A 24,162-nucleotide genomic window follows, 5' to 3' on the forward strand; every position below is an offset into this window, starting at 1 on the left:
GCTTTGAAGGACCATGGCTACTGAGGGTACAGGCACAGGAGTGGCCTGCTTGGGTTTGTTTTTGTTTTTCCTGATTGAGAATTTACAGACTCACACTGACTCACAGAGTAACACTGGGATGTGAGGAGCGGAAAACATTATAGTCATTTTTTGTTGCTGTTTTGTTTTTCAAGGAAGGGTTTCTCTGTGGCTTTGGAGCCTGTCCTGGAACTAACTCTTGTAGACCAGGCTGGTCTCAAACTCACATCCCCAGTGCTGGGATGTAAGGTGTGTGCCACCAACACCCGGCCAATTATAGTCATTTATAATCACTTCTAGGCATTAAACTCAGAGGACCAGGTGTGTGTCAAGACCCTCCTCGTCCCGTTGCCTGTGTTGTGAAACTAAGACATTGTCCCTAAATTCTCCAACCTGGCCTAAGATACACTCCTCCAGATGAGGAGCTAGGATTACAGGGCTCTGCCACCCATTCCCAAAATTCAGGGTTCGTCTGCCCCATTTTAATTTCATTCATTTGAGTGTGTATGAGATCCTATGCCTCCATGGATGTGTATAGCAAATGCATGGCTTGTTGTCAGGAAAGTCCAATCGGGGCATTAGTACCTCTGGGAATGGAGTTTGGGCTTATGGTGACATAACCGTGTGGGTTCTAAGCTCCCAGGTCCTCTATAAAAACAGTAATTGTCACTGAGCCATCTTCATCTCCCAGTCCCCAGGATTTTCTGTCTCTTGGGTTTTCTTTCTGCTTGTTAGGTTGTTTTTCTTGCTCTCCATTGGCCACGCTGGCCATGGTATTCTGGTGATCCTCCTGCCTCAGCTCATGGATGTGTTGAGACTAGGCATGAGATATTCTCTGAAGAGGCTGCTTTCTATGGTGGGAGCTCTGAATCCAGGCCCCAGCATACCCTGAGGTTAGGTAGGAGGCCAACCCTGACCTTCAACTCTCAATTTTCCTGCCTATGATGCTAACCATGTTATGTGACTCCCAGGCGTGTATCTTTAATAAAAACCAAGTCTCTTCACCATTGTCCTAATTTGGGTTGTCATGTGGGAGTGGGGACGGACAGTGGAAAGGGAGAAAGAGGCAACTTTGTTTGAGGTGTGTACATGTATATATATATATATATATATATATATATATGTGTGTGTGTGTGTGTGTGTGTGTGTGTGTGTGTGTGTGTACGTGTATGTATACAGTATTTTGTCTGCATGTATGCCTGCAGGCCAGAAGAGGGCACTAGATCTCATTACAGGTAGTTGTGAGCCACCATGTGGTTGCTGGGAATTGAACTCAGGATCCTGGAAGACCAGCTAGTGTTCTTAACCCCTGAGCTATCTCTCCACCTCCCTTTGGGTTTATACTCAAACTATCAACTACATTTTAATGTGCTTATCCACTACAGAAAAAGAAAACACCTGAGACAGAGTTGAAACCAGAAAAACAATGAGCTTTGTCTCCTCTTCCAGAGTCCTGAGTTCTTTTGCCTGCATCCTGTCCTTCTCCATCATCTAATATTAACCTCTCTCAGTCTCTGACGCTTCCTACGTGTTATACTATGCCCACGCTTACAGCTGTGCACACACACACACATTATGAACTAGGACCCACATAAGACGGAGAACATGCAATTTTTTCTCTTTCTAATACCTAAATAAAATCTATGAATATTATACAATATAATATACATTATAATTACAACATATACATATATTATGAATGTATTATAATTTTGATATTATGATATTGTAACCCATCAGTTTTCCTGAAAATTTCATGATTTCACTTTTTTTTTTTTTTTTTGGTTTTTCAAAACAGGGTTTCTCTGTATTGTTTTGGAGGCTATCCTAGAACTCGCTCTGTAGACCAGCACTCAAGGAGGCAAAGGCAGGTGGGTCTCTGTGAGTTCAAGGCCAGCCTGAACTCACAGAGTAAGTTCCGGAACAGGCTCCAAAGCTACACAGAGAAACCCTGTCTTGGGGGGAAAAAATACAGCTTTAGGATTGGAGAGATGGCTAGGCAATTAAGAGCACCAGCTACTCTTCAAGAAGACCTGGTGCCTACATGACAGTTCACAGCTCTCTGTAATTCCAGTTTCAGGGGACCAGATGCCCTTGCATGAACATACACACAAGCAAAACATCAATACACATGAAATGAAATCTTTTTTTTTAAGTTTTATTGAGAGAGACAGGCAGTGAGGTTGTGGTAGTGAATACCTTTAATCCCAGCATTTGGGAGGCAGAGGCAGGTGAATCTCTAAGTTCGAGGCCAACCTGGTCTACAGAGTGAGTTCCAGGACAGCCAGAGCTACACAGAGAAACCCTGGTATGAAACCCACCCCCCCAAATTCCCATTTAATATGCTTCTCCCTGATGACTGGGGATATTGAACACTTTTTGAAATAGTTATTGGCCATTTGTGTTTGTTCTTTTTGTAAACTGTTCAATTCATTAGACCAGTGGTTCTCAACCTTCCTAATGCTGTGATGACTCCCCATCCATAAAATCATTTTCGTTACTACTTCATAACTGTAATTTTGCTGCCTGTATGAATCATAACATAAATATCTGAGTTTTCTCATGGTCTTGAGTAACCTCTGTCAAAGGGTAATTTGACTCCCAAAGGAGCCAAGGCCCATAGGTTGAGAACTGCTGCATTAGATTTTTTTTAATTATGTACACAGTGTTCTGCCTGCATGTATGCCTACAGGCCAGAAGAGGGCAACAGATCTCATTACATCCGGTTGTCAGTCACCATGTGGTTGCTGGGGCTTGAACTCAGGACCTTTGGAAGGCAGTGATCTTAACCAATGAGCTATCTCTCCAGCTTCCTATATTTATTTATTTATTTATTTATTTATTCATTCATTCATTCATTCATTCATTTATTATCAGGGGCTCAATCCATACAACCTCAGTTCATTCACTGGAACCTAAATAAAGATGGGCATCTCCACAAAGTTATTCTCTGACATCCACATGAGTTCTCTCTCTCTCTCTCTCTCTCTCTCTCTCTCTCTCTCTCTCTCTCTCTCTCTCTCTCTCTCTCTCTCTCTCTACACACACACACACACACACACACCATATATACACACAATAACAACAGCAAGAATAAAACAAGTTTCTAGCAAGTCTGTGGCGCACGCCTTTAGTCCCAGCACTTGGGAGGCAGAGGCAGGTGGATCTCTGTGAGTTCGAGGCCAGCCTGGTCTACAAGAGCAAGTTCCAGGACAGCCTCCAAAACAACACAGAGAAACCTGGTCTTGAAAAACCAAAATAAAATGAAACAAGTTTCTAAAGCTGGGTGTATTAGCACCCACCTATAATCCCAGCACTTGGAGAAACTGAGAGTTGGGGAGTACAGAAAGTTGAAGGTCAGCCTGGACAACACAGAAAAACCTGTCTTAAAAACCAGACACATGGGCTGGTGAGGCGGCTCAGTGGTTAGAGGCTCCTGTCACTAAATCTCATGACCTGAGTTTCATCCCCAAAAGCCATGTGGTGAAGGGGACAGCTGACTCCCAAGGCTGTCCTCTGACCTTCACATACTCCCTGAGGTATGCATACCTCACCCCCACAAAAAATTCAAAAAAAGTTACATAAATATAAAATCTTGTGTATTGTGTACTGGTGTCTGCCTTTAATCCCAGCACTTGAGAGGCAGATGGACATCAGAGGCTAGCCTAGTCTATATTAGCAAGTTCCAGCCCAGCAAGACTACATAATGGGACCCTGTCTCACAAAAAAAATAAAATAAAAGGAAAAAATTTAAATTATACATATGTATATGAAGAAAAGTACCTTTCATATTATTTTCTTATTTATATTTATTTATTTGTGCATGTGGAAGTTTGAGACAGGGTTCTCCTATGTGCTCCAGGCTGGCTTTGAAATCCCTATGTAACCAAGGGTGGCTTGAGATCCTGGATTTTCTGTCTCTACCTCCTGTGTACTGGAACTCTCTCCCTTTCTAATATATATATATGTTTTTCTTCACCTTGCCTGACTTTGGACCTGTCTCTCGTCGTTCAGTGTGTCAAACTACACGTTTATTTCTCATACCTTGCTCTCCCTGTATCAGGCTGCCTGTTTCCAGCCCAGCACGGTGAGGTGAGCGCTGGACATTCCGGCTTGGGAGGGCCGGAGCTACAAGCATTTGATGCAGCAGCTGGTATCAGGCCTGGGTGTAGCTCAGGGGAAAAGTCTTGCCCAGCATGCTCAAGGCCCTGGCTTTGAAAGAATGAAATAGAATGCTGAGTGCTGACCGACCTCCCAAAACCTGTCTTCCAGTCACTCCGGATAACGGCCCGCGCTCCCGTGAGAACCAATCAGCTTGCCTTCTGGATGTCTCTCCTAGTGCGCTAAGGAAAGGTAAGCTACGAGCCCCGTACGTATGAGGGTGTGCTGGCTGCACAGAAGCAATTACTCAGCTGAAGACGGGTGAAACAGATATATATATCATACACTATTATATATACATAATAAAATATGCATTAATTAGCCGGGCGTTGGTGGCGCACGCCTTTAATCCCAGCACTCGGGAGGCAGAGGCAGGTGGATCTCTGTGAGTTCGAGGCCAGCCTGGTCTACAGAGCGAGTTCCAGGACAGCCTCCAAAGCTACAGAGAAACCCTGTCTCGAAAAACCAAAAAAAAAAAATAATAATAAATATGCATTAATTAAAGTGTGCATGCGGCCGGGCGTTGGTGGTGCACGCCTTTAATCCCAGCACTCGGGAGGCAGAGGCAGGCGGATCTCTGTGAGTTCGAGACCAGCCTGGACTACCAAGCGAGTTCCAGGACAGCCTCCAAAGCCACAGAGAAACACTGTCTCGAAAAACCAAAAAAAAAAAAAAAAAAAAAGAAGTGTGCGTGTGTGTGTGTGTGTGTGTGTGTGTGTGTGTGTGTGTGTGTGTGTGTGTGTGTTGACAGGGTCTCTCTACATAGCCCTGGCTGTTCTGGAACTCAACTGGCCTCTGCCTCCTGAGTGCTGGGATTACAGGTGCGTACCACCAGACCCAGATAGAAACAGTATTTAATGTTGGCTATGTCAAGGAGTCTTGGGTGAATAGCTACAGAGTTTATGTGGTGGATACATACCATCAAAGACTCCATTTCTTCTAAAATTGTTTACCCTTTTAAAATATCTATTTGAAGCCGGGCGTTGGTGGCGCATGCCTTTAATCCCAGCACTTGGGAGGCAGAGGCAGGCGGATCTCTGTGAGTTCGAGACCAGCTTGGTCTACAGAGCGAGTTCCAGGACAGCCTCCAAAGCCACAGAGAAACCCTGTCTCGAAAAACCAAAAAAAAAAAAAAAATTAAAATATCTATTTGTTTTTATTTAATATGTGTGAGTGTTTATGTGTATACCACATTGTGCCTGATGAGCCAGAAGGCGGCCTTGGATCTCCTGGAGTTATAGGTGCTTGTGAGCTGCGGTATAGGTGTTGGGAACCAAACCTGGGTCCTCTGCAAGAGCATGAAATGTTCCTAACCACTGAGCCGCCTCTCCAGTCCCTTTAAGAAAACAATTGCACTTATTTTGTGTGCATGGGCGTGGGGAGTATGCCATGGTGCCTGTGTGAAGGTTGGAGCACAGTTTGAAGGAATCGGTTCTCACTCCACGTGAGTCCTGGGGATTGAACTCAGGTTGGCAACCTTATGGCAAGCATCTTTACTGGCTGAGGCATCTCGGCCCAACTTTGTTGAGTTAACCAACCTCTATATATGAGCTATTTGTTATACAAACCTTTGGTTTGTTGTCTGGCCTGGAGTTTACCATGTAGCTGAGGCTAGACTTGAACTCCTGACCCTGCCTGCCTCTAACCTAACAGGCTAGAGTGGTTTTGCGGATGTGAGGTAGCTACCAAACTGCCTCTCAAAGCCGGCTGGGTGTGCTGACTCAAGCCTGTAATCTCATTGTTTTCAGGAGACTTAAACAGGTAGATTGGGAGCTGGAGAGACGGCCCAACGGTTAAGAGCACTGACTGCTCTTCATGAGATCAAGGTCCAGAGTTCAATTCCCACATGGTCGCTCACAACCATCTGTAATGAGATCTGGTGTCCATTCGAAACTGCAGGCACACATGCAGGCAGAACACTGTACTCACAACAGATAAATAAATCTTTGAAAAAAAAAAAACAGGCAGATTGAACCGGGTGGTGGTGGCACTCAGGAGTGTGTCTCTGGAAGGAGACTGGCACGATCTGAGGATGAATCAGGAAGTTCAAAACAGGCTACACCTTATTATGTTCTGTATAATTGCATTATACTTTACCTACAAGCGATATTGAAAGCAGACTTAATGCATTCTGGCATGAAAGCAGACATCAACGTCATTACAACATTTTTCCTGAAGCGAAAAGCAGTAAGTTGAGCAAGAATCTAAATGCCTACTGTTCTCTAAGGATCAGTAACCACACCAGACACCCTCTCACACTTCTTCCTTCATGGTCAGGAGGTGTCAGACATTGAAACAAACCCATAAGAGCAATTTCCATTCTTCAAGAGGTGTGATGTAGTCTTTGTACCGTGTAGCACCGAGAGCCCTGAGCTGGTCCCTGATCACATTCCTTTGTGCCTTAGTCTTCTAATGTGGGCTTGTTACCCTCTTAAGCTCCCAAAGGAAGGCAGGGGAGGAGGGTGCAGCCAGTCTGTCCTCTTAATGGACTCTCTTCCCCATGGGGCAGAGCAGATCTTGCCATTCATCCAGGAAGCCATGAATTGTGGGTACTATTCTGTACTCATTAACTGAACGCCTGCCTATGCGACCCCAGGCTCTAGATCTGGGCCCATTGTTTCTCTGGATTCCATGTTTTTCATCCCTGGGACTAGGAATGCCCAGTTAGTACATCTCTGACTTCTCTATTCCTGGTGTGATGGGGGGGGCACAATGGGAGTCGTGTGTAGAGAATAAGCAGTTATCATGCTATATAGTTCCACAGTGGCGGGCATTTTTTCCAGAGTTATTTTGTTTAAAGAGACTGCCACTGTATATACTCTCACCCTACACCAAAGCTCGCACAAAATTCCCAAAGGAAAAGGCATAAGGGACTCCCATAACACATAGCGAGAACCGGTAAATAGCAAAAAGATGGTGGATTTGTCAAGCAGCAATGGTCGCCATGGGGCCCATGCCATGTGTGTGCCTCTCTGTCTCTGTCTCTACTTTTCCCAAACAGGGTTTCTCTGTGCAACCCTGGCAGTGCTGGAATTCGCTCTTTAAACCAGGCTGGCCTCCAAGTCACGAGATGCCCCTGCCTCTGCCTCTGCTGAGAGCTGGGATTAAACAACTTTCAGAATCAGGTCCACTGCCTCCAGGTGGGTTTCTGGGGATTCATAAATTCAAGTGCCTGGATTTTTTTGTTTTGTTTTGGTTTGGTTTTGGTTTTCAGACTGGGTTTCTCTGTATTGCTTTTGAGTCTGTCCTGAAACTCACTCTGTAGGTGATGATGATGCTGGCCTCGAACTCACAGAGCTCTGCCTGTCTCTGCCTCTGAGTGCTGGGATTAAACGTGTACCTCATCACTACCCAGCAAGTGTCAGGCCTATGTAGCAAACTTTTGTCCATGCCAGCCACTGGCCCTACTTTTGTTTTTGAGACAGAATCATGTAGCCTAAGTTTGTCTCCAACTCAATATTTTGTAGAGAATGATATCCCATTCTCCAGTCTCCTCCTCCCGAGTGCTGGATTTATGGGCATGCACCGCAATGTCAGCTAGTTTTGACAGGGTCTCACTCTGCTGTCCTCCTGCCTCAGCGTCCCTGGTGCTGGATTACAAGTGTGAGTCACCATGACCACCAGACAAAGGTTTTGTTGCCTCCCACCCAGGCCCTCAGATGACATCCAGGAAATTTGTGGAAATGGTTTTCTTGTTACACCGGGAAGCCGGGTGTTTCTACTGACATCTAGTGGCATGAAGTGGGAGCTGCTTCGACTCGGCCCATGTAGGCAGGGTGGTTCCTGCCAAACACAAGATGGTCCCTAAATACTCAACGGGTCCATACAAGGAGGATCCCCTGCAGGCCTCTAATCCCAGCACTCAGGAGGCAGAGGCAGGCGGATCTCAGTGAGTTTGAGGCCAGCTTGGTCTACAGAGCAAGTTCCAGGACAGGCTCCAAAACAATACAGAGAAACCCTGTCTCTAAAAAACAAAAAACAAAACAAAAAGCCGAGCGTTGGTGGCGCACACCTTTACTCCCAGCACTCGGGAGGCAGAGGCAGGCGGATCTCTGTGAGTTCAAGACCAGCCCGGTCTACAAGAGCGAGTTCCAGGACAGGCTCCAAAGCCACAGAGAAGCCCTGTCTCGAAAAACCATTTTCCTTCTTCAACCCGGGGCTACCCTGTGTAGCCCTGGCTGCCCTAGAACTCATTTTGTAGGCCAGGCTGGTTTTGAACTCAGAGATCCACCTGCCTCTGCTTCCCGAGAGCTGGTCGATGGTGTTAAAGACATGTGCCACCACTGCCTTGCTTATAGTCTTCTTTTTTTTTTTCCGAGACAGGGTTTCTCTGTGGCTTTGGAGGCTGTCTGGAACTCGCTCTGTAGACCAAGCTGGCCTCGAACTCACAGAGATCCGCCTGCCTCTGCCTCCTGAGTGCTGGAATTAAAGGCCTGCGCCACCAACACCAGGCTGGCTTATAGCCTTTTAAAATATTATTATTGTTATTGTTTTATGTGTATGTCTGCTATGACGAGGACAGAGGGGTATGATATCACTCAGAACTTAAGTTACAGGCGGTCCTGAGCTGCCTGACATGGGTGCTGGAAATCCTACTGATCTGTGCTTGTAATCACTGAGCCTTCTCTCAACAGTTTGTTTGTTTGTTTGTTTGTTTGTTTGGCTTTTGGAGACAGGGTTTCTCTGTATTGTTTTGGAGGCTGTCCTATAGACCAGGCTGGCCTCGAACTCACAGAGATCCTCCTGCCTCTGCTCCCTGAATGCTGGAATTAAAGGCATGCTCCACCAACATCCAACTACAACCTTATATTTTGAACAAGAATCCACTTGCCTGTGCCTCCTATGTGTAAGGCAGGGGCTCTACCACTGAACCACACCCCCAGCCCCTCACTGAGGGATTCTAGGCAGGGGCTCTACCACTGAGCCACACCCCCAGCCCCTCACTGGGGTATTCTAGGCAGGGACTCTACCACTGAGCCACACCCCCAGCCCCTCACTGAGGGATTCTAGGCAGGTGCTCTACCACTGAGCCACATCCCCAGCCCCTCACTGGGGGATTCTAGGCAGGTGCTCTACCACTGAGTCACGTCCACATTTTTTTGGGTGCTGGGTATAGAAACGGGTCTCCACTTTACACACTGCCCCATCTATCCAGTTCCCATAACATTTTTATGAGACAGAATCTCACTGTAGCCTGGCCTGTCCTGGAACAACAACAACAACAAAATAACCAAACAAGCAAAAAGCAAAACAAAGGGCCGGGCGTTTGTGGCGCACGCCTTTTATCCCAGTACTCGGGAGGCAGAGGCAGGCGGATCTCTGTGCGTTCGAGGCCAGCCTGGTCTACCGAGCGAGTTCCAGGACAGCACCCAAAACAATACAGAGAAACCCTGTCTCGAAAAACAAAAAACAAAACAAAACCAAAAAACAAAAGCGTCACTGAAAAAAAAATGTAGACTTTGGTTTTGTTTAGCTTTGGTTTTGGTTTTTTTTTATTAATTTATTTATTTATTGGCTTTTTTCAAGACAAGGTTTCTCTGTGTAGCACCCCTAGCTGTCCTGAAACTCACTCTGTAGACCAGGCTAGCCTCTTCATTGTCCCCCAGGCTGAGGAAGTGTCACTTGGAGCCTGCAGCTGGCAGAGAGATAGCCTCTGTTCTCTGCAACAACTCACACCTCATGGAGCTGGACCTGACCGGAAACCCCCTGGAGGACCTGGGACTGAAGCTGTTGTGTCCAGGACTGAGGCACCCGGCCTGCAGGCTGCACACCTTGTGGTGAGTTCTTCAGGGGCTGACTCAGACAGTCAGCTGGTCAGGTCCTAAATGCCTCCTAATGTGGGAGGCTGAGATAAGAATGTTACCAGGAGGGTGTTTTCAGGATTTTAGCACCATCTTTGCTTTTTGTTTTTTGAGACAGGGTTTTTTCTTCTGTTTAACCACACTGGCTGTCCTGGAACTCGCTCTATACACCAGGCTGGCCTCCAACTCAGAGATCCTGCTGCCTCTACCTCCTGTGTGCTGGGATTAAAGGCGTGCACTGTGCTGCCGCCACCACCTGGCTAAAATGTTACGTATTTTTTATTTCATGAAGACTGATGCTTTGCCTGAGTGTATGTGAGGGTGCTGGGTCCCCTGAAACTGGAGTTGCAGACAGTTGGGTAGTTAGTTTTTTTTAACTCTTTGGGGGCTTGCTACCCATCTCAAATAAATGCACAGATACTTACTCTTACTTATGAATGCCTAGCCTTAGCTTGCCTTATTTCTAGGCAGCTCTTCTTAAATTATCCTGTCTGGATGGCTTGGAGGAATGGCTCAGAGGTTAAGAGCACTGGCTGTACTTCTGAGGTCCAGAGTTCAATTCCCAGCAACCACACGGTGGCTCACAGCCATCTGCAAAGTGTTCCGGTGCGCTCTCCTAGAATGCAGTGCAGGCACACGTGCAGGGAGAACACTATACACAGAGTAAATAAATAAATCCTCCAAAGCAATATCCCCTCTACCTAGTGCCTCTGGGCTCGGACCTTTCTCTGTTCTGTATGTCTTTCTTTCCTTCTTGCTGTTTCTGGCTGCGTGGCTGACACCTGGTGCTGTCTCTTATCCTTTTCTCCTTCTTCCCTCTTCCTCTCTCTCTCGTTCTGTTTATTCTCTCTGCCCACCAGCCCTGCCTGTCCCTCTCTCCTGCCTAGATATCGACCACCACCAGCCCTGCCTGTCCCTCTCTCCTGCCTAGCTTTCAACTGTTCAGCTCTTTATAAGACCAATCAGGTGTTTTAGGCAGGCAAAGTAACACAGCTTCACAGAGTTAAACAAATGCAACATAAAAGAATGCAGCACATCTTTGCATCATTAAGCAAATGTTCTACAGCATAAAAGAACGTAACCCGTCTTCAACTAATATCCCTCAACAGCTGTGAGCTGCCACGTGAGCGTTGGGAATTGAACCCCGGGTCCTCTGCAAGAGCTGCTGGTGCTCTTTACCGCCGAACCATCTCTCCAACCTCATACAATAATAATTTTAAAAATTAGGGGAAAAAAGAGAGATTTGATAGCAGGGGCCAGAAAGATGGCACTGGCCATCAAGGCTGCTGACCAAGTTCAACCCCCTGAGGAAGTTCAACCATTACTGTTACTGAGGAAGGCAAAAAATGATCTCTACACATATTACCACCAAGTGTTAGGACCAAAGGATTAAGACATTTGCCAGGCGCATTTTTGTTTCCTTTAGTCAATAAAAAGTCTTACTAGGGCTGGAGAGATGGCCCAGCAGTTAAGAGCACTTATTTGTTATTCCAGAGGTCCTGAGTTCAATTCCCAGCAGCCACATGATGGCTCACAACCATGTTTAATGAGATCTGGTGCCCTCTGCTGGCACACAGGTAGAAGACGGTATAAATAAAATCCTTTTTTTAAAAAGTCTTACCAAAAAAATAAATAAATAAAATAAAATAAAAAAGTCTTACTAAAAAAATATCTGTAGGCGCCAACGTGACAACCTGAGCTGGGCTCAGACGCATGCACAGGGATCGCCCGTGTGCTCCAAGTCAACTCTTGCCTCCGAGAACTGGACCTGAGCTTCAACGACTTGGGAGACAGGGGGCTGTGGCTGCTGGGGGAAGGCCTGCGGCACCCAGCCTGCAGACTCCGGAAGCTGTGGTGAGTGTTTTCCTTAGGAGGACAGGAGTAGGCTGGGGATGTTAATGAGTGATTCGGCACTGCACACTGGCTGCAGTAGACATTTTAAGGCCGACCTCAGCTTCATGGCTGCTCTCAGGCCAGCGTGGGATATAAGAGATGCTACTTCAAAAGACAAACCAGAAAGCAGTGATGGCTATTTTCGTTGTAAAAACAGGAAACATAACTGAGCCAGGGAGTGATGGTTGGAGCCTTTAATCCCAGCCCTCCAGAGAGCCAGAGGCAGGAGGATCTCTGTGAGTTTAATGCCAGCCTGGTGTGCACAGCGAGTTTCAGGACAGACTCCAAAAGTCACACAGAGGGGCCGAAGAGATTGCTCAGGTTAAGAACACTGGCTGCTCTTCCAGAGATCCTGAGTTCAATCCCCAGCATCTATATGGCGGCTCACAGCCATCCATAATGAGATCTGGCGCCCTCTTCTGACCTGCAGGCATACATGCAAACAGAACAGTGTATACATAATAAATAAATATATCTTTTTTTTTAAAAAAGTCACACACAGAAACTGTCTCGAATAAAAGGAAAAATGCGGTATCTCAGGTTCCTGCTCCTGCCACCATGGTAACCACTTGCTGCCATCACTCCGAGAAAGAAGAGAATCCCCCATCCTCCAAAGAGCAACCCCCATCTCTCACACACACACACACACAAACAAACTTTGGGGGTGGATGTATAGAAGCTGTTGGGGGAAGGCATTTATTAATTTGTGAAACTTAAAGGCTTAAACTCCAGGCATGGCTTCATTTGGGCATTTTCTTTTCGTCTATGTGTAAGTGCATCTGCCTGCAGTGTCCCCAGAGGCCAGAAGATGGCATCAGATCACTTACAGGATGTTGTGAGCCAACTAAACCAAACTTGGCTCCCCTAGAAGAGCAGTCTTAACCACTGAGACATCTCTCCAGTTCCTGCCTTTGGGATCTGGGGCTTCTAGAATCTGCTACTATACTGGCTATACTCTCAGACTCAACCTGCTTCACAGCAGTGCTGCTCTGTCTCTTTCTACAAATGCCCCGCCCCCTTAGCCCAGGCTGTCCTGGAACTCACACTGTAGCCCAGGCTGCCCTTGAACTCAGAAATCAGCCTCCCTCTGCTGGGATTGCAGGAGTGAGCCACCATGTCTAGACTTCCAAACAGCCTTACCAAGCTGGCAGCATCTTGCTCTCTATTTTGAGATGTGTTCTCTGGGGACAGAGAAGTCCTGAGGGCTGGAGCCATCCCTAACTCTACTCTTCTAGGCCAAATTTGACTCCAGGCTAAAACTTAGCCTGGGCTGTCTTGGAACTCAGCTTTGTAGACTAGGGTGGCCTTGAACTCAGAGATCCAGCTGCCTCTGCCCACCGAGTGAAGCTAACTAGTTAGGGTCACCTGTGTGAACACGGCAGGAAGACTATTTGGTGAAGGCTACGCCAGTCACTCAGGAAGGTATCTGGCAACCACTGGATGGGCTCATGTCTGTTTCCTTTAAACCCTGCCACCTGTAAAATCCTCACAAGTCCCTGAAAAGACCACCTCACCCAACTGTTGGCCTCTGCAGGCTGGACAGCTGTGGCCTCACATCCAAAGCAGCTGAGGACCTTTCTTCCATCCTGGGAACCAACCAGACCCTAACTGAGCTTTATGTGACCAACAATGCTCTGGGGGACACAGGTGTCCGGATGCTTTGTGGAGGCTGAGACATCCAAGCTGCAAACTGCGAGTCCTGTGGTGAGAGATGGACCCTGATTTCTTGGGGACAATGGGGGATTCCCGAAAGCTGGACTCAGATGTGGGGGTAGGAATTCTAAATGATTGAGATGCATTAAACACTGGATAAGTAATGCTGGAGAGATAGATCAACAGTTAAAAGCACTTGGTGATCTCACAGGGGACCTGCGTTCAATTCCCAGCACCCATGTCAGGTGACAACGTTCACCCACAATTCTAGCTCTAACTCCCTTTTCTAGTTTTCATTGTCATGCCCCCACCTCACACCCACATGGACACACAGAAATGAAAATAATAAAAATTTAATGCACCGGATGAATGGTGTGGTGCCAGTATTTCACTCACAGAATTGTTGTAATACATAAGGCCAGTACTCATGCAGCATGCTAGCTGAACACTAGACTCATTAAGTAGTTCAAACTCTCCATCCTCCTGCCTCAGACTCCTGGCATTGCAAGAGTGGACAGAATGCCTTTACTTCTGGTTCTTTTATTTATTTTTTTGGTTTTTCGAGACAGGGTTTCTCTGTGGCTTTGGAGGCTGTCCTGGAACTAGCTCTTGTAAGACCAGGCTGGCCTCGAACTCACAGAGATCCGCTTGCCTCTGCCTCCCAAGTGCTGGGATTAAAGGCATGCGCCACCAATGCCCCTGGTTCTTTTAAATGAAACCAGTCTCCGCTGGCATCCGGGAGTTCTGAGTCTGCTATTTACCCACTGAACATGCTTTCCACACCAGGCTATCTGCACCTGTAAATGAGAATACAGCTTGGATTTTCCTGTGCTTCTTAATTATTAAAGACCAAAAACACTTAAGATTTGGAGTATAGAACCCAGAGAGGCTGGGAACATGTTTGATCCCAGCACATGGAAGGCAGAGGCAGGTAGATCTTCAAGAATTCTTAGAGTAAGGTAAGCTGGGGAGGATGGAATGAACTCCATCCTCAGAAGCCACCCTGAGAAATTCCCTGCTTGGCACAAGGCGGATTCAGCTCCAGTCAAGGAATCATGGATAGTTCCAAGGAGGCCGGGCAGTGGTGGCACACAACTTTAATCCCAGCACTTGGGAGGCAAAGGCAGGTGAATCTCTGTGAGTTCAAGACCAGCCTGGTCTACAAGAGCTAGTTCCAGGAAAAGACAGCCTCCAAGGCCAGAGAAACCCTGTCTTGAAAAACCAAAAAGAAAAAAAAAAAAGCCTTTCTCCTTGGTTATCTCCATTGCCCATGCCCTTAAGATTTGGATTCTTGGGGCTGGAGTCCTGGCTCAGTGGTTAAGAACACTGGCAGCAAAGAGTCTAGGAAACAGAACCTTCATCCAGCGACTGATGAAAGCAGAGGCAGACACCCACAGACAAACACTGAACTAGATTCCAGTGTCCCAGAGAGAGAACTGATGGGCAAAGGAGTTAAGACTGGCCTGGTTTAACCTGCAGAAACAGTTGACCTGAACAAGGGGGAGCTCTTGGACTCCAGATTGATGGCTGTGTGGAAAGCATGGGACTGACCCAGACCCCTTGAATGTGGTGTCAGTGAGGAGGCCTAGGCAATCTATGGGGCCTTGGATAGTATTTATCCCTGGCGTACAAAAAGACTTTGATTGCCCATGCCACAATATGGGAGGCTCTCTCAGCCGGGACTCTTGGGGGAGGGCCTAGGCCCTGCCCTGGTTGAAATGACAGTTATTGGAGATCCACCATGGAGTGCCTCACCCTCTTTGGTGATCAGAGTGGAGATTGGGTGGGGGACTGGGGCACCTGGTGGGGAGGGCGGGGGAGGAAGAGGGAGCTGGGATTGACATGTGAAACAAGATTGTTTCTAACCTAAATAAAAAAATAAAAAGAACACCGGCAGCAGACTGGGCAGTGGTGGTGCAACCCTGTAATCCCAGCACTTGGGAGGCAGTTTAAAGCCAGCCTGATCTACAGAGCGTGTTTCAGGACAACCAAGGCTACACAGAGAAACCTGTCAAAAAGCAAACAACAGAAATGTTGGTGCTTAATTATGTGCATGTGTGTGTATATGTCCACATGCATCCCAGTGATATTGGCCAGAAAAGGATACCAGATCCCTTGGAGCTGGGCTTAAAAACTGGTTGTGGAACTGAACTCTGGCCACATGCAAGAGCAGGAAGCAATCCATACAGGCACAATGAATAAAATATCTGAAAAGCCAGTGGGGAAATTACTCTTTCCACCACACTGAAAGGAAGGGCACCAGGATGATGTCTTTGCAGTCACCGCAGACTGTCCCATGTCTGTCCCAGGGCTGTTTGGAATGGACCTGAACAGAATGACCCACAGGAGGCTGGCAGCCCTTCAACTCACAAAACCACACTTGGACATTGGGCGCTGAGCAGGGCTGTGGCATCGGAGTAGAGGCCACCAGGACCTTATTCCCTCAGACAGCTGTGATCCAGCACTTGAGAGATGGAACTTGGTGGGGTTTTTGTTTTTCTTCTTGTTTTTCTAACAGTCCTGGCTGTGCTGGAAATCACTTTGTAGACCAGGCTGGTCTGGAACTTACTGAGATCCGCTTGCCCCTGCCTCCCAAGTGCTTGGGTTAAGGGGCAGCCTCTGCTACATGGTGAGGTGACATCAAGATAATTAGGAATTCAAGATCATCCTCAAAATCAGAACCCAGAGGGGGTGCTGGGCATTGGTGGCACACACCGCAATCCCAGCACTAGGGAGGCAGAGTCAAGCATTTGGAGGCCAGCCTGGTCTACAGAGCAAGGTCCAGGACAGTGTCTAAGACAGAGAAACCCTGTCTCAAAACTTAAAAAAAAAAAGGGGGGGGCAGGAGGCCCAGAAAGTGCAGGTTGAAGAAATGTTTGCTCTGCTGGAACCATAAACACACAAGCTTTGATGAAGCTCTTTTGGATTTGGTGTGGACTCCACGCAGATGATTTAGTGTGGGGATTGTCTGGTTAACGGATTTGAACAGCAGTGAAAACACCAGGGAGACACAAAAATCTGGAGTACTGGACATTTCTGTCAGCCACTGGGCCAATACTCCCACCTACTGGACAAATCTGAAAGTACAACGGATCAAAATAAGCGCAGAGAAAATAATCTTTTTCTGTCTTTTGAGACAAGATTTCTCCATGGCTTTGGAGCCTGTCCTGGAACTCTCCCTAGACCAGGCCGGCTTTGAACTCCTGACTGCTGGGATTAAAGGTGTGCACCATCAACACCAAGCTTAAATTTTTCTACTTCTTAACTGAACACTGTACTCACATCCGGGAAATATACACTAGAACAGAAGCACAAAATCCAAAGTGGGCTGAGCTGTAGGTCCAAGGTTCCAGAGGACTTAGATCAAATAAGATCCAGGACTATTTATGTCTGTTAGCCTCACAAATGCGGCCTCAACTGGAAGCCTGGCTGCCTAGCTGGCATGCAGGAAACCCAGGACTCTTCATAGATTGCACGCCAATGGTTATCATCTGAAAATCATTAGAATGGCCATGCAAGGTGGCTGATGCCTTTGAGTCATTCAAGAGCCACAGGGACGCCCAGGCCAAAAGCAATTGGCTATGCAGACAGCTTTGAGTGATCTGGGGTTTGAACTCTAGTACCCACAGGACAGCTCATAATCATGCCAGCTCCAGGCAAGAATATGTAGCTACCGGGGGCTGGAGAGATGGCTCAGGTTAAGAGCACTGACTGCTCTTCCAGAGGTCAGGAGTTCAATTCCCAGCAACCACATGGTGGCTGACAACCATCTACAATTCAATCTGGTGTATATGTAATAAATCTTTAAAAAAGAATATGTAGCTAGCTTCTGGCAGGTAAAGGGCTGAACCTTATCTTATCCACTCAAAAACCTACACTTGGCCTAGTAGCACGCCTTAATCCCCACCAAAAAGTGTCTGCTCCGCAAATTCCAGGAGACCCTGCCTCAAAAAGTGCCTCATTACCTGGAGTTCACACTCAGCCTGTTGAAATAGCAAGCATGTCAAAGGCAGCTTGAGAGTGTTTCCAGAAGGGCCCCTGAGTCACTAACTACCACCTCCCATTTCTCTACAGAAGCATCCTGAACCTTTTATCACTACTCCAGAATTCACTGTTTAGTGTCAACATCTCCGAACCTGTCCTGGTGAGCTGTCTACATGCTTACAGGGCTGAGAAAGAAAAGGCAGGGGGACAGTTAGCTCCTGTGAGGAATGAGTAAGACACTAGAACGGTAGCCTCAAAACAGTGGAGGTTAGAGCCAAGAGCTTCTCTCGCTGAAGTTGATATGAATAGAAGATGAGCCCCTCAAAAAAAAAACCGTAGTGACCCAGACCACATGGAACTTCGTAGAAGCCCGGTACCTGCTAATGGAGGCTGTATGTCTGCAACTAGACCAACTCGAGTCACTTAGGGCTAGTTAGCAATCCCTGCCTCAAAATGAACCCTTGACATGACCCCAGCAGGCTAGAGTCCCATCCCTAGAAATCACAAGGAAGCTGCAGGGTGTTGGTGGCGCACGCCTTTAATCCCAGCACTCGGGAGGCAGAGGCAGGCGGATCTCTGAGTTGGAGGCCAGCCTGGTCTACAGAGTGAGTTCCAGGACAGCCTCCAAAGCCAGAGAAACCTTGTCTGGAAAAAAAATCAAAAGCCTAAGCCATTCCCACCCCGCCTCATGAAATTGACAGACACTGAAAACAAGGTGCCAAGAGAAAACTTTTATTGATCCTTAAGGTACCAAGCTGCCAACTGACATTAGGAACAAAAGGGCTTTAAACATTGGCATTAAAGCTGAGTCTGGGGGGCTGGAGAGAGATGGTTAAGAGCACTGACTTGGCCAGCAACCTCATGATGGCTCACAACTACCCGTAATGAGAACTGGCACCCTCTTCTGGCCTTCAGGGACACATGCAGACAGAACACTATAAATTCTTACCAAAAAAAAAAGCGCTGACACTATAGGGTTGGGAACCATGGCTCAATTACCACCCCCACTGCAGATACCATAAATGACACTGACCAGGTCTCTGAGATCCCAAGCCCGGGGTTCTCACTGTAGCTGGAAATGGCCATCAATTCTCTTCTGGACAGTGAGTGAACACTCAGGTCTGGAACAGGAACTGAAGACATTTCAGGGACAGGGGTCTGCGAGCGGTGCTCCCAGGGTGTAGCACTTTCTACTCCATCCAGAAGAGTGCGCCACATTTGAGTGTCCCCAAATGAGCAAGTCCGGGCTCTCAGAAGCTCCACGGTGCCTTCTCCACACAGCCGCACACAAAATGGAAGCACTTTCCCCTTCCCAAGGCCCGGAGAGGGCCTCCATTTTGAGTACGGCTATCTGGGACATCTCCAGGTGGGTCCAGTTGTGCCTGCAACATTAAGAGTCCAGCCGGGCATTGCTGGCGCCTTTAATCCCAGCACTTGGGAGGCAGAGGCCAGCCTGGTCTACAGAGCTAGTTCTAGGACAGCGGGTGAAATCCTCCCCACACCCACACTGATTTCACCGTGCACAGCAAATCTTATTAAAGATGACCCCCATCCACCGCACAGGCAGGAGTGGTACCCACAGACAACACCCAAATGTTGCAACACTTTCCGCTTTAGACATGAGGAGAGCGCTCCAGACATTTGAGTGTCATCCCGTGGACAGCAACGGCCACCTCCCCCAGCTGCAGCACATTCTCAGTCGGCAGCACTCAAAACCTTGGCGGCACTTCTTCCAAGAAACAAAAAGTGTCCCCAGAGTTTGAGGAGAGCAGATTGAGATCTGAAGGGAGCAGATGGAGATCTGAAGAACCTGTAGAATAGGAAGAAAAATTGTATAGGGATGTCCCGAGGTCCCGAGTTCAATTCCCGGCAACCACATGGTGGCTCACAACCACCTTGAATGAGATCTGGTGCCCTCTGCTGGCATACAGGCATAAGGCTGTATACGAAATATTTTTTTTAATCTTTAAAAAAGAAAATTTGTATAAAAGCAGGGTGGTGGTGACGGTGGCCCATGCCTTTAATCCCAGCACTCGGGAGGCTGGGGGATCATGCCAGCCTGATTAACAGAGTTCCAGGACAGGCTCCAAAATAGAGAAACACTGTCTCAAAAGTGCATAAGGCCTGAAAAAAAGTGAAGGTTAATGTCAAGCATGGTGTGCACATTTTAATCCCAGCACTGCGGGATTAAAGACGGAGAAAAGCCTCCACTGGTCTACACACCACCACCGGAATTCAAATTGTATAGGCATCAGTATCCCTTCCCTGGCAGTCCAGGCAGGCTAGCCTTGTACTCAAAAATCCAATGGACTCTGCACCCCCAAAACTCATCCATCCTTTGCTAATGAACCTATTAGCACTAGCAAATTTAAAGTGTAATAAAAGGGTTGGTTCCGGTGGTGGCCCAAGCAAATGGGTCAAAGCTACATAGAAACCCTGTCTTGAAAAACCAGAAGATAGGAAAAGTAAAATAACATCTATGGCAGGTTTTTCCAACCACCACTCTGATTTTACCCCACCTGTGTTCCCCTGCCTGGGTCAGAATCTTCAGAGACCTTAAGTATCACAACCTCAGAGCAGTGAAGTACCCAACCCCTAGAGGAAACTCCACGCTCCAATTGGATGGGGTTTACAGACCCCTTGTCCAAGCAGACAAAATAGATCACTTTTGGACAAGCCTGTGTCACTTTCAAGGCAGCCTAGAGATGGCAGTGCCTGCTACCTAGGGCGCCTTCGTTCACCTCACGTACTCAGTTGAACCTAGTTTTTCAGCTGCCAGTCTCCGTGAAATCCTTCTCAATCGGTAACACTCAAAACCTGGCGGCACTTTCCTTCTGAGAAAACAAAAGAGCCCCCAGTTTGAGTATCACAGGTTGAGGGTTCAAGGTTAGTACCTACAGGACCTGCACATCCCCTCCATGTGTTAAGGTGGGACATTTGCATAATTAGACGCTATACTAACACTTCAATTATCTCTTTGACTCCAAAACAAAGCTTAGTGGAGTGCAGCACTCCTTGAACTCTGGGGCAAATTGAGCACCTATGCACAAATGCTTCCAATGGGCTCAACTCCGATGTTAGCCCCACACAGCGAGACACAAAGTGAAAGCACTTTCTGGTTCTGCCTCAGAGAGGGCATCCACTTTGATGACCACTAGGTGGGTAGTCCGAGCCTGGGCGCATGCCCCCCCCTTCTCTACAGCCACTTCCACTTACTGGGCAAGGGAACTAGCTTCAGTTTCTGGCTACTGTTGCGAGGGAATGAATTCATTCTTCCCTAACCTTCCCACTCAGTCTCTCCCTTCCATGCTCCCAAGACACGGAAGTTAACCCAGACACATGCTACCAAGGGACACATTGTAGCTCACAAGTCCAAAGAGTGGCCCACACCAGAGGAATGCCGAAAAGCCAGTAGGAAGTGAGGGAAGCGCCTTTTTCTCAACCGGTAACGCTCAAAACCTGGCGGCACTTTATTCCAGAACAAAAAGTGCCCCCACAGTTTGAGTACCACAGGCTGACATGGTCCATTTCCCCACAAACCTGGAAATATCAAAAGCTGAAGACATTGAAACAGCTCAATCATAACTTGAAAAACTCCTTTCATCCCAAAACTTAGGCATGTGCCCCAAACTGGTTTAACAGCCAAGGGTAACCTCGAACCTATTACCAATAGTCTCAAAAAGCAGCCAGAGAAAAGTCCTATTTCAAAAGGTAACCGTAGGAGCTTACCTCACCACTACCAGGCTCCATCACGGTGCAAGGCACATACATTAGCATTCCCACAACACCCAAACTGCTCCCGTCTGTAGAGCAGCACTCCTTAGGCTCCAAGACAGAACTGAGCGCCTATGCAGAAATGTCTGTCTCTAATCTGCCCAGCTCAGATGCCTGCCCCACACGATCAGACACAAAGCACTTTCTAGTTATCTCAGAGAGGGCGTCCATTCTGATGACCACTATGTGGGTAGTCCCCTCGAGCCTGGGGTCACACTACTCCCCAGGTCCCCTCCGATGCTGCTTCAGTTCCTGGTTACTGCGCAAGGCATGTCCCGAGTCCTTCCCTCCCATTCAACATCCTCTCCCCTCCGCGGGAGTCCCAGCTCCCAGGACACCGCGGTTAATCCAGACACGTGCTACCAAAGGACACATTGAAGTCCAAAGAGCGCCCCCGCCATTAGATTAATGCTAGGTGAGAGCCACTAAGAACTGGAAGTCGCCCTCTTCTCAACCGGTAACGCTCAAAACCTGGCGGCACTTTACTCCAGAACAAAAAGTGCCCCCACAGTTTGAGTACCACAGGCTGCCATGCTCCTCCGCACCAAAAACGAACCTGTGTGAAAATCGGGGAAAATCGAGGTTAGTATAGTTTCTAAACTATAATTCAGCTTCTCCAAATAATGTCAATTGCCTCGGACCCTCTGGGACTCCTTCCAGTTAACTCCCATCTACACTTCATAACCTCCCCCATACACACAAGTTCCTACCTTGTTGAAACTTCTACAGATCTGCCTGCAGGCCTCTGCCTCCTGTGGTGGAGGACTAAACCCAGCTGCCTGTGGGGCCAGGAGGCAGAATCAGCTATGCTGATTTAAAAGCCTAGTTTTTAAGTTAAAAAAACCAACAAAGTTAGTGCTGACTCACAGCTTTAGTCCCAGCACTAGGAAGGTTGGGCAGCGAGGGAGTTCGAGGTCTGCATGGTCTACAGCAGTTTCCAGTACAAGGTCCAAACTAGGAAAAACCGCAGGCCCTGGTGGTCTGGGAGGAAGCTAATTCTAAACTAAGTGTTTCTCCAAACTGAAGGAAGACATCACTCTCAGGCCTACAATTGCCTCTCAAAGTCAAGGTCCCAGGCTGCAACCCTCAGAACAGAAAGAGAAATTACCTTCCTTACAGAGAAAAGCCGAACTTGAATTGCAAGCAGCAACAGAAGAATCTAAACGGGTGCCGTAGAGGTCTCCGGGAGGCAGCTGACTGGCTCTAGTTCTTAAATAGTCTGAGGGCTCAATGGCCCCCTGGAGGGGAGGCTCCGGAATCCCTCCTTCACCTGGGGCCATCCTTAACCAATCCACCCTGTGCTGAGCTTCCCTGGGGCAGAATGACCTTCACAGGCTCACCCCCCCACCCACCCACACACACACACACACACACTCCTAGATGAGGAAGTGGATTTGTTTATTGTTTGTACATTTTTAAATGGCTAGGGGCTGGGTAGGGTGGTACCCTTTCTCGTGGCACTTGCTAAGGCTGAGGCTGAGGGAAAGATCTCTGTTCAAGGCCCTCGGGTCTTCAATAGTGAATTCCAGACTAGCCAATGAGATTTAGTCCTTTTTATTTTTCAGGTTTTCAATATGGGGTTTCTGGGTCCTTTTGGAGCCTGTCCTGGCTCAAACTCACAGAGATCTGCTTGTCTCTGCCTCCTCCAGAGTGCTGGGATTAAAGGTGTGCACCTCCACTGCCCATCTTCCAGGCATATTTTTAATTATTTATTGTGTATACATTGTTCCTGTCCACACACCAAAAGAAGGCACCAGATCTCATTACAGATGGTTGTGAACCACCATGTGGTTGCTGGGAATTGAACTCAGGACTTCTGCAAGAACAGCCAGTGCTCTTAACCTCTAAGCCATCTCTCCAACCCCTCCCAAGCAAATTTCCAATGTAGTTTACATCTATTGTTTATGGAAGAAGTAAACCTTGTCAGCAAGTAGCTAGATCTTCCATTTGGAGAAACAAATAAAGATATGTTTTGTTTTGTTTTTCGACACAGGGTTTCTCTGTATTGTTTTGGAGGCTGTCCTAGAACTCGATCTGTAGACCAGGCTGGCCTCGAACTCACGAGATCCGCCTGCCTCTGCCTCCTTAGTGCTGGGATTAAAGGCGTGCGCCACCAGTGCCCTGCTTCAAATAAAGATAAGGATTTGGCCCTTGTAGTGGCAACACCTTTAATCCCTATCTTTGAGAACCCTATCTCAAAGAATAACAGCAACAAGGATATAGGTTTTAGAGCATAGAATACTTGATTCCTTTTTTCCTTTATTTGGAGACTGGGTCTTTCTTGGCTAGGCTAGCTTGGATTCTCTATGTAGCTGAGGATAACCTTGAATCCTTTTCCTGTCTCTACCTTCCCAATCTGACCTTGACCACTAAACCCTGTCCCTTCTGTGCTGAATCTAACCAAGCAAAACATCCCTTCAACTTAGTTTATTTTATGTGTGAGAATGTGTGTGTGTGTGTGTGTGTGTGTGTGTGTGTGTGTGTGTGTAGTTATATGCATGACAGTTACTTGAGAAGCAGAGGCAGGAGGATGACTATGAGTTACTACAAGCCAGCAGAGCCACATAGGGAGAATAGATATGAAAAAGATATCCACTGAAGATTCTAGTGGCCATTGTCTTCTTTGTCATACTGTAGAAACCATGACTGTATACAGGTTTCAGACAGTGGTGCCTGTGGCACAGGGGCTGCCAGGCAGAGTTGGAAAAGCATCAGCATCTCCCTGGGAAAGAAGGATGTTGGCCTCATTGAGACCTGGGTATCTAGACCTCAGCATAGGTAGAGATCCCCTTTGGGGCTGTACAGAATTGGTCTTACCTCCAAGAGAGAAAGCCAGGAATTTCTAGCCCAACTGGGGCTTTGGACCTACTTTGAGACC

At 47.5% G+C, this 24,162-nt stretch overlaps 1 long non-coding RNA gene across 1 annotated transcript; it reads left to right on the top strand.

The window, feature by feature from the left end:
* Positions 1–9,733: 9,733 nt before the first annotated feature.
* LOC121135418 lies at positions 9,734–13,890 on the top strand. The gene is made up of 3 exons (XR_005872549.1): positions 9,734–9,956; positions 11,659–11,834; positions 13,408–13,890. It is a non-coding gene; the product is annotated as an uncharacterized LOC121135418 (long non-coding RNA).
* The last annotated feature ends 10,272 nt before the right edge of the window (positions 13,891–24,162 follow it).

Source organism: Mesocricetus auratus, unplaced genomic scaffold (genome assembly GCF_017639785.1).
Source record: "Mesocricetus auratus isolate SY011 unplaced genomic scaffold, BCM_Maur_2.0 Super-Scaffold_100037, whole genome shotgun sequence".
Classification (NCBI taxonomy): domain Eukaryota; kingdom Metazoa; phylum Chordata; class Mammalia; order Rodentia; family Cricetidae; genus Mesocricetus; species Mesocricetus auratus.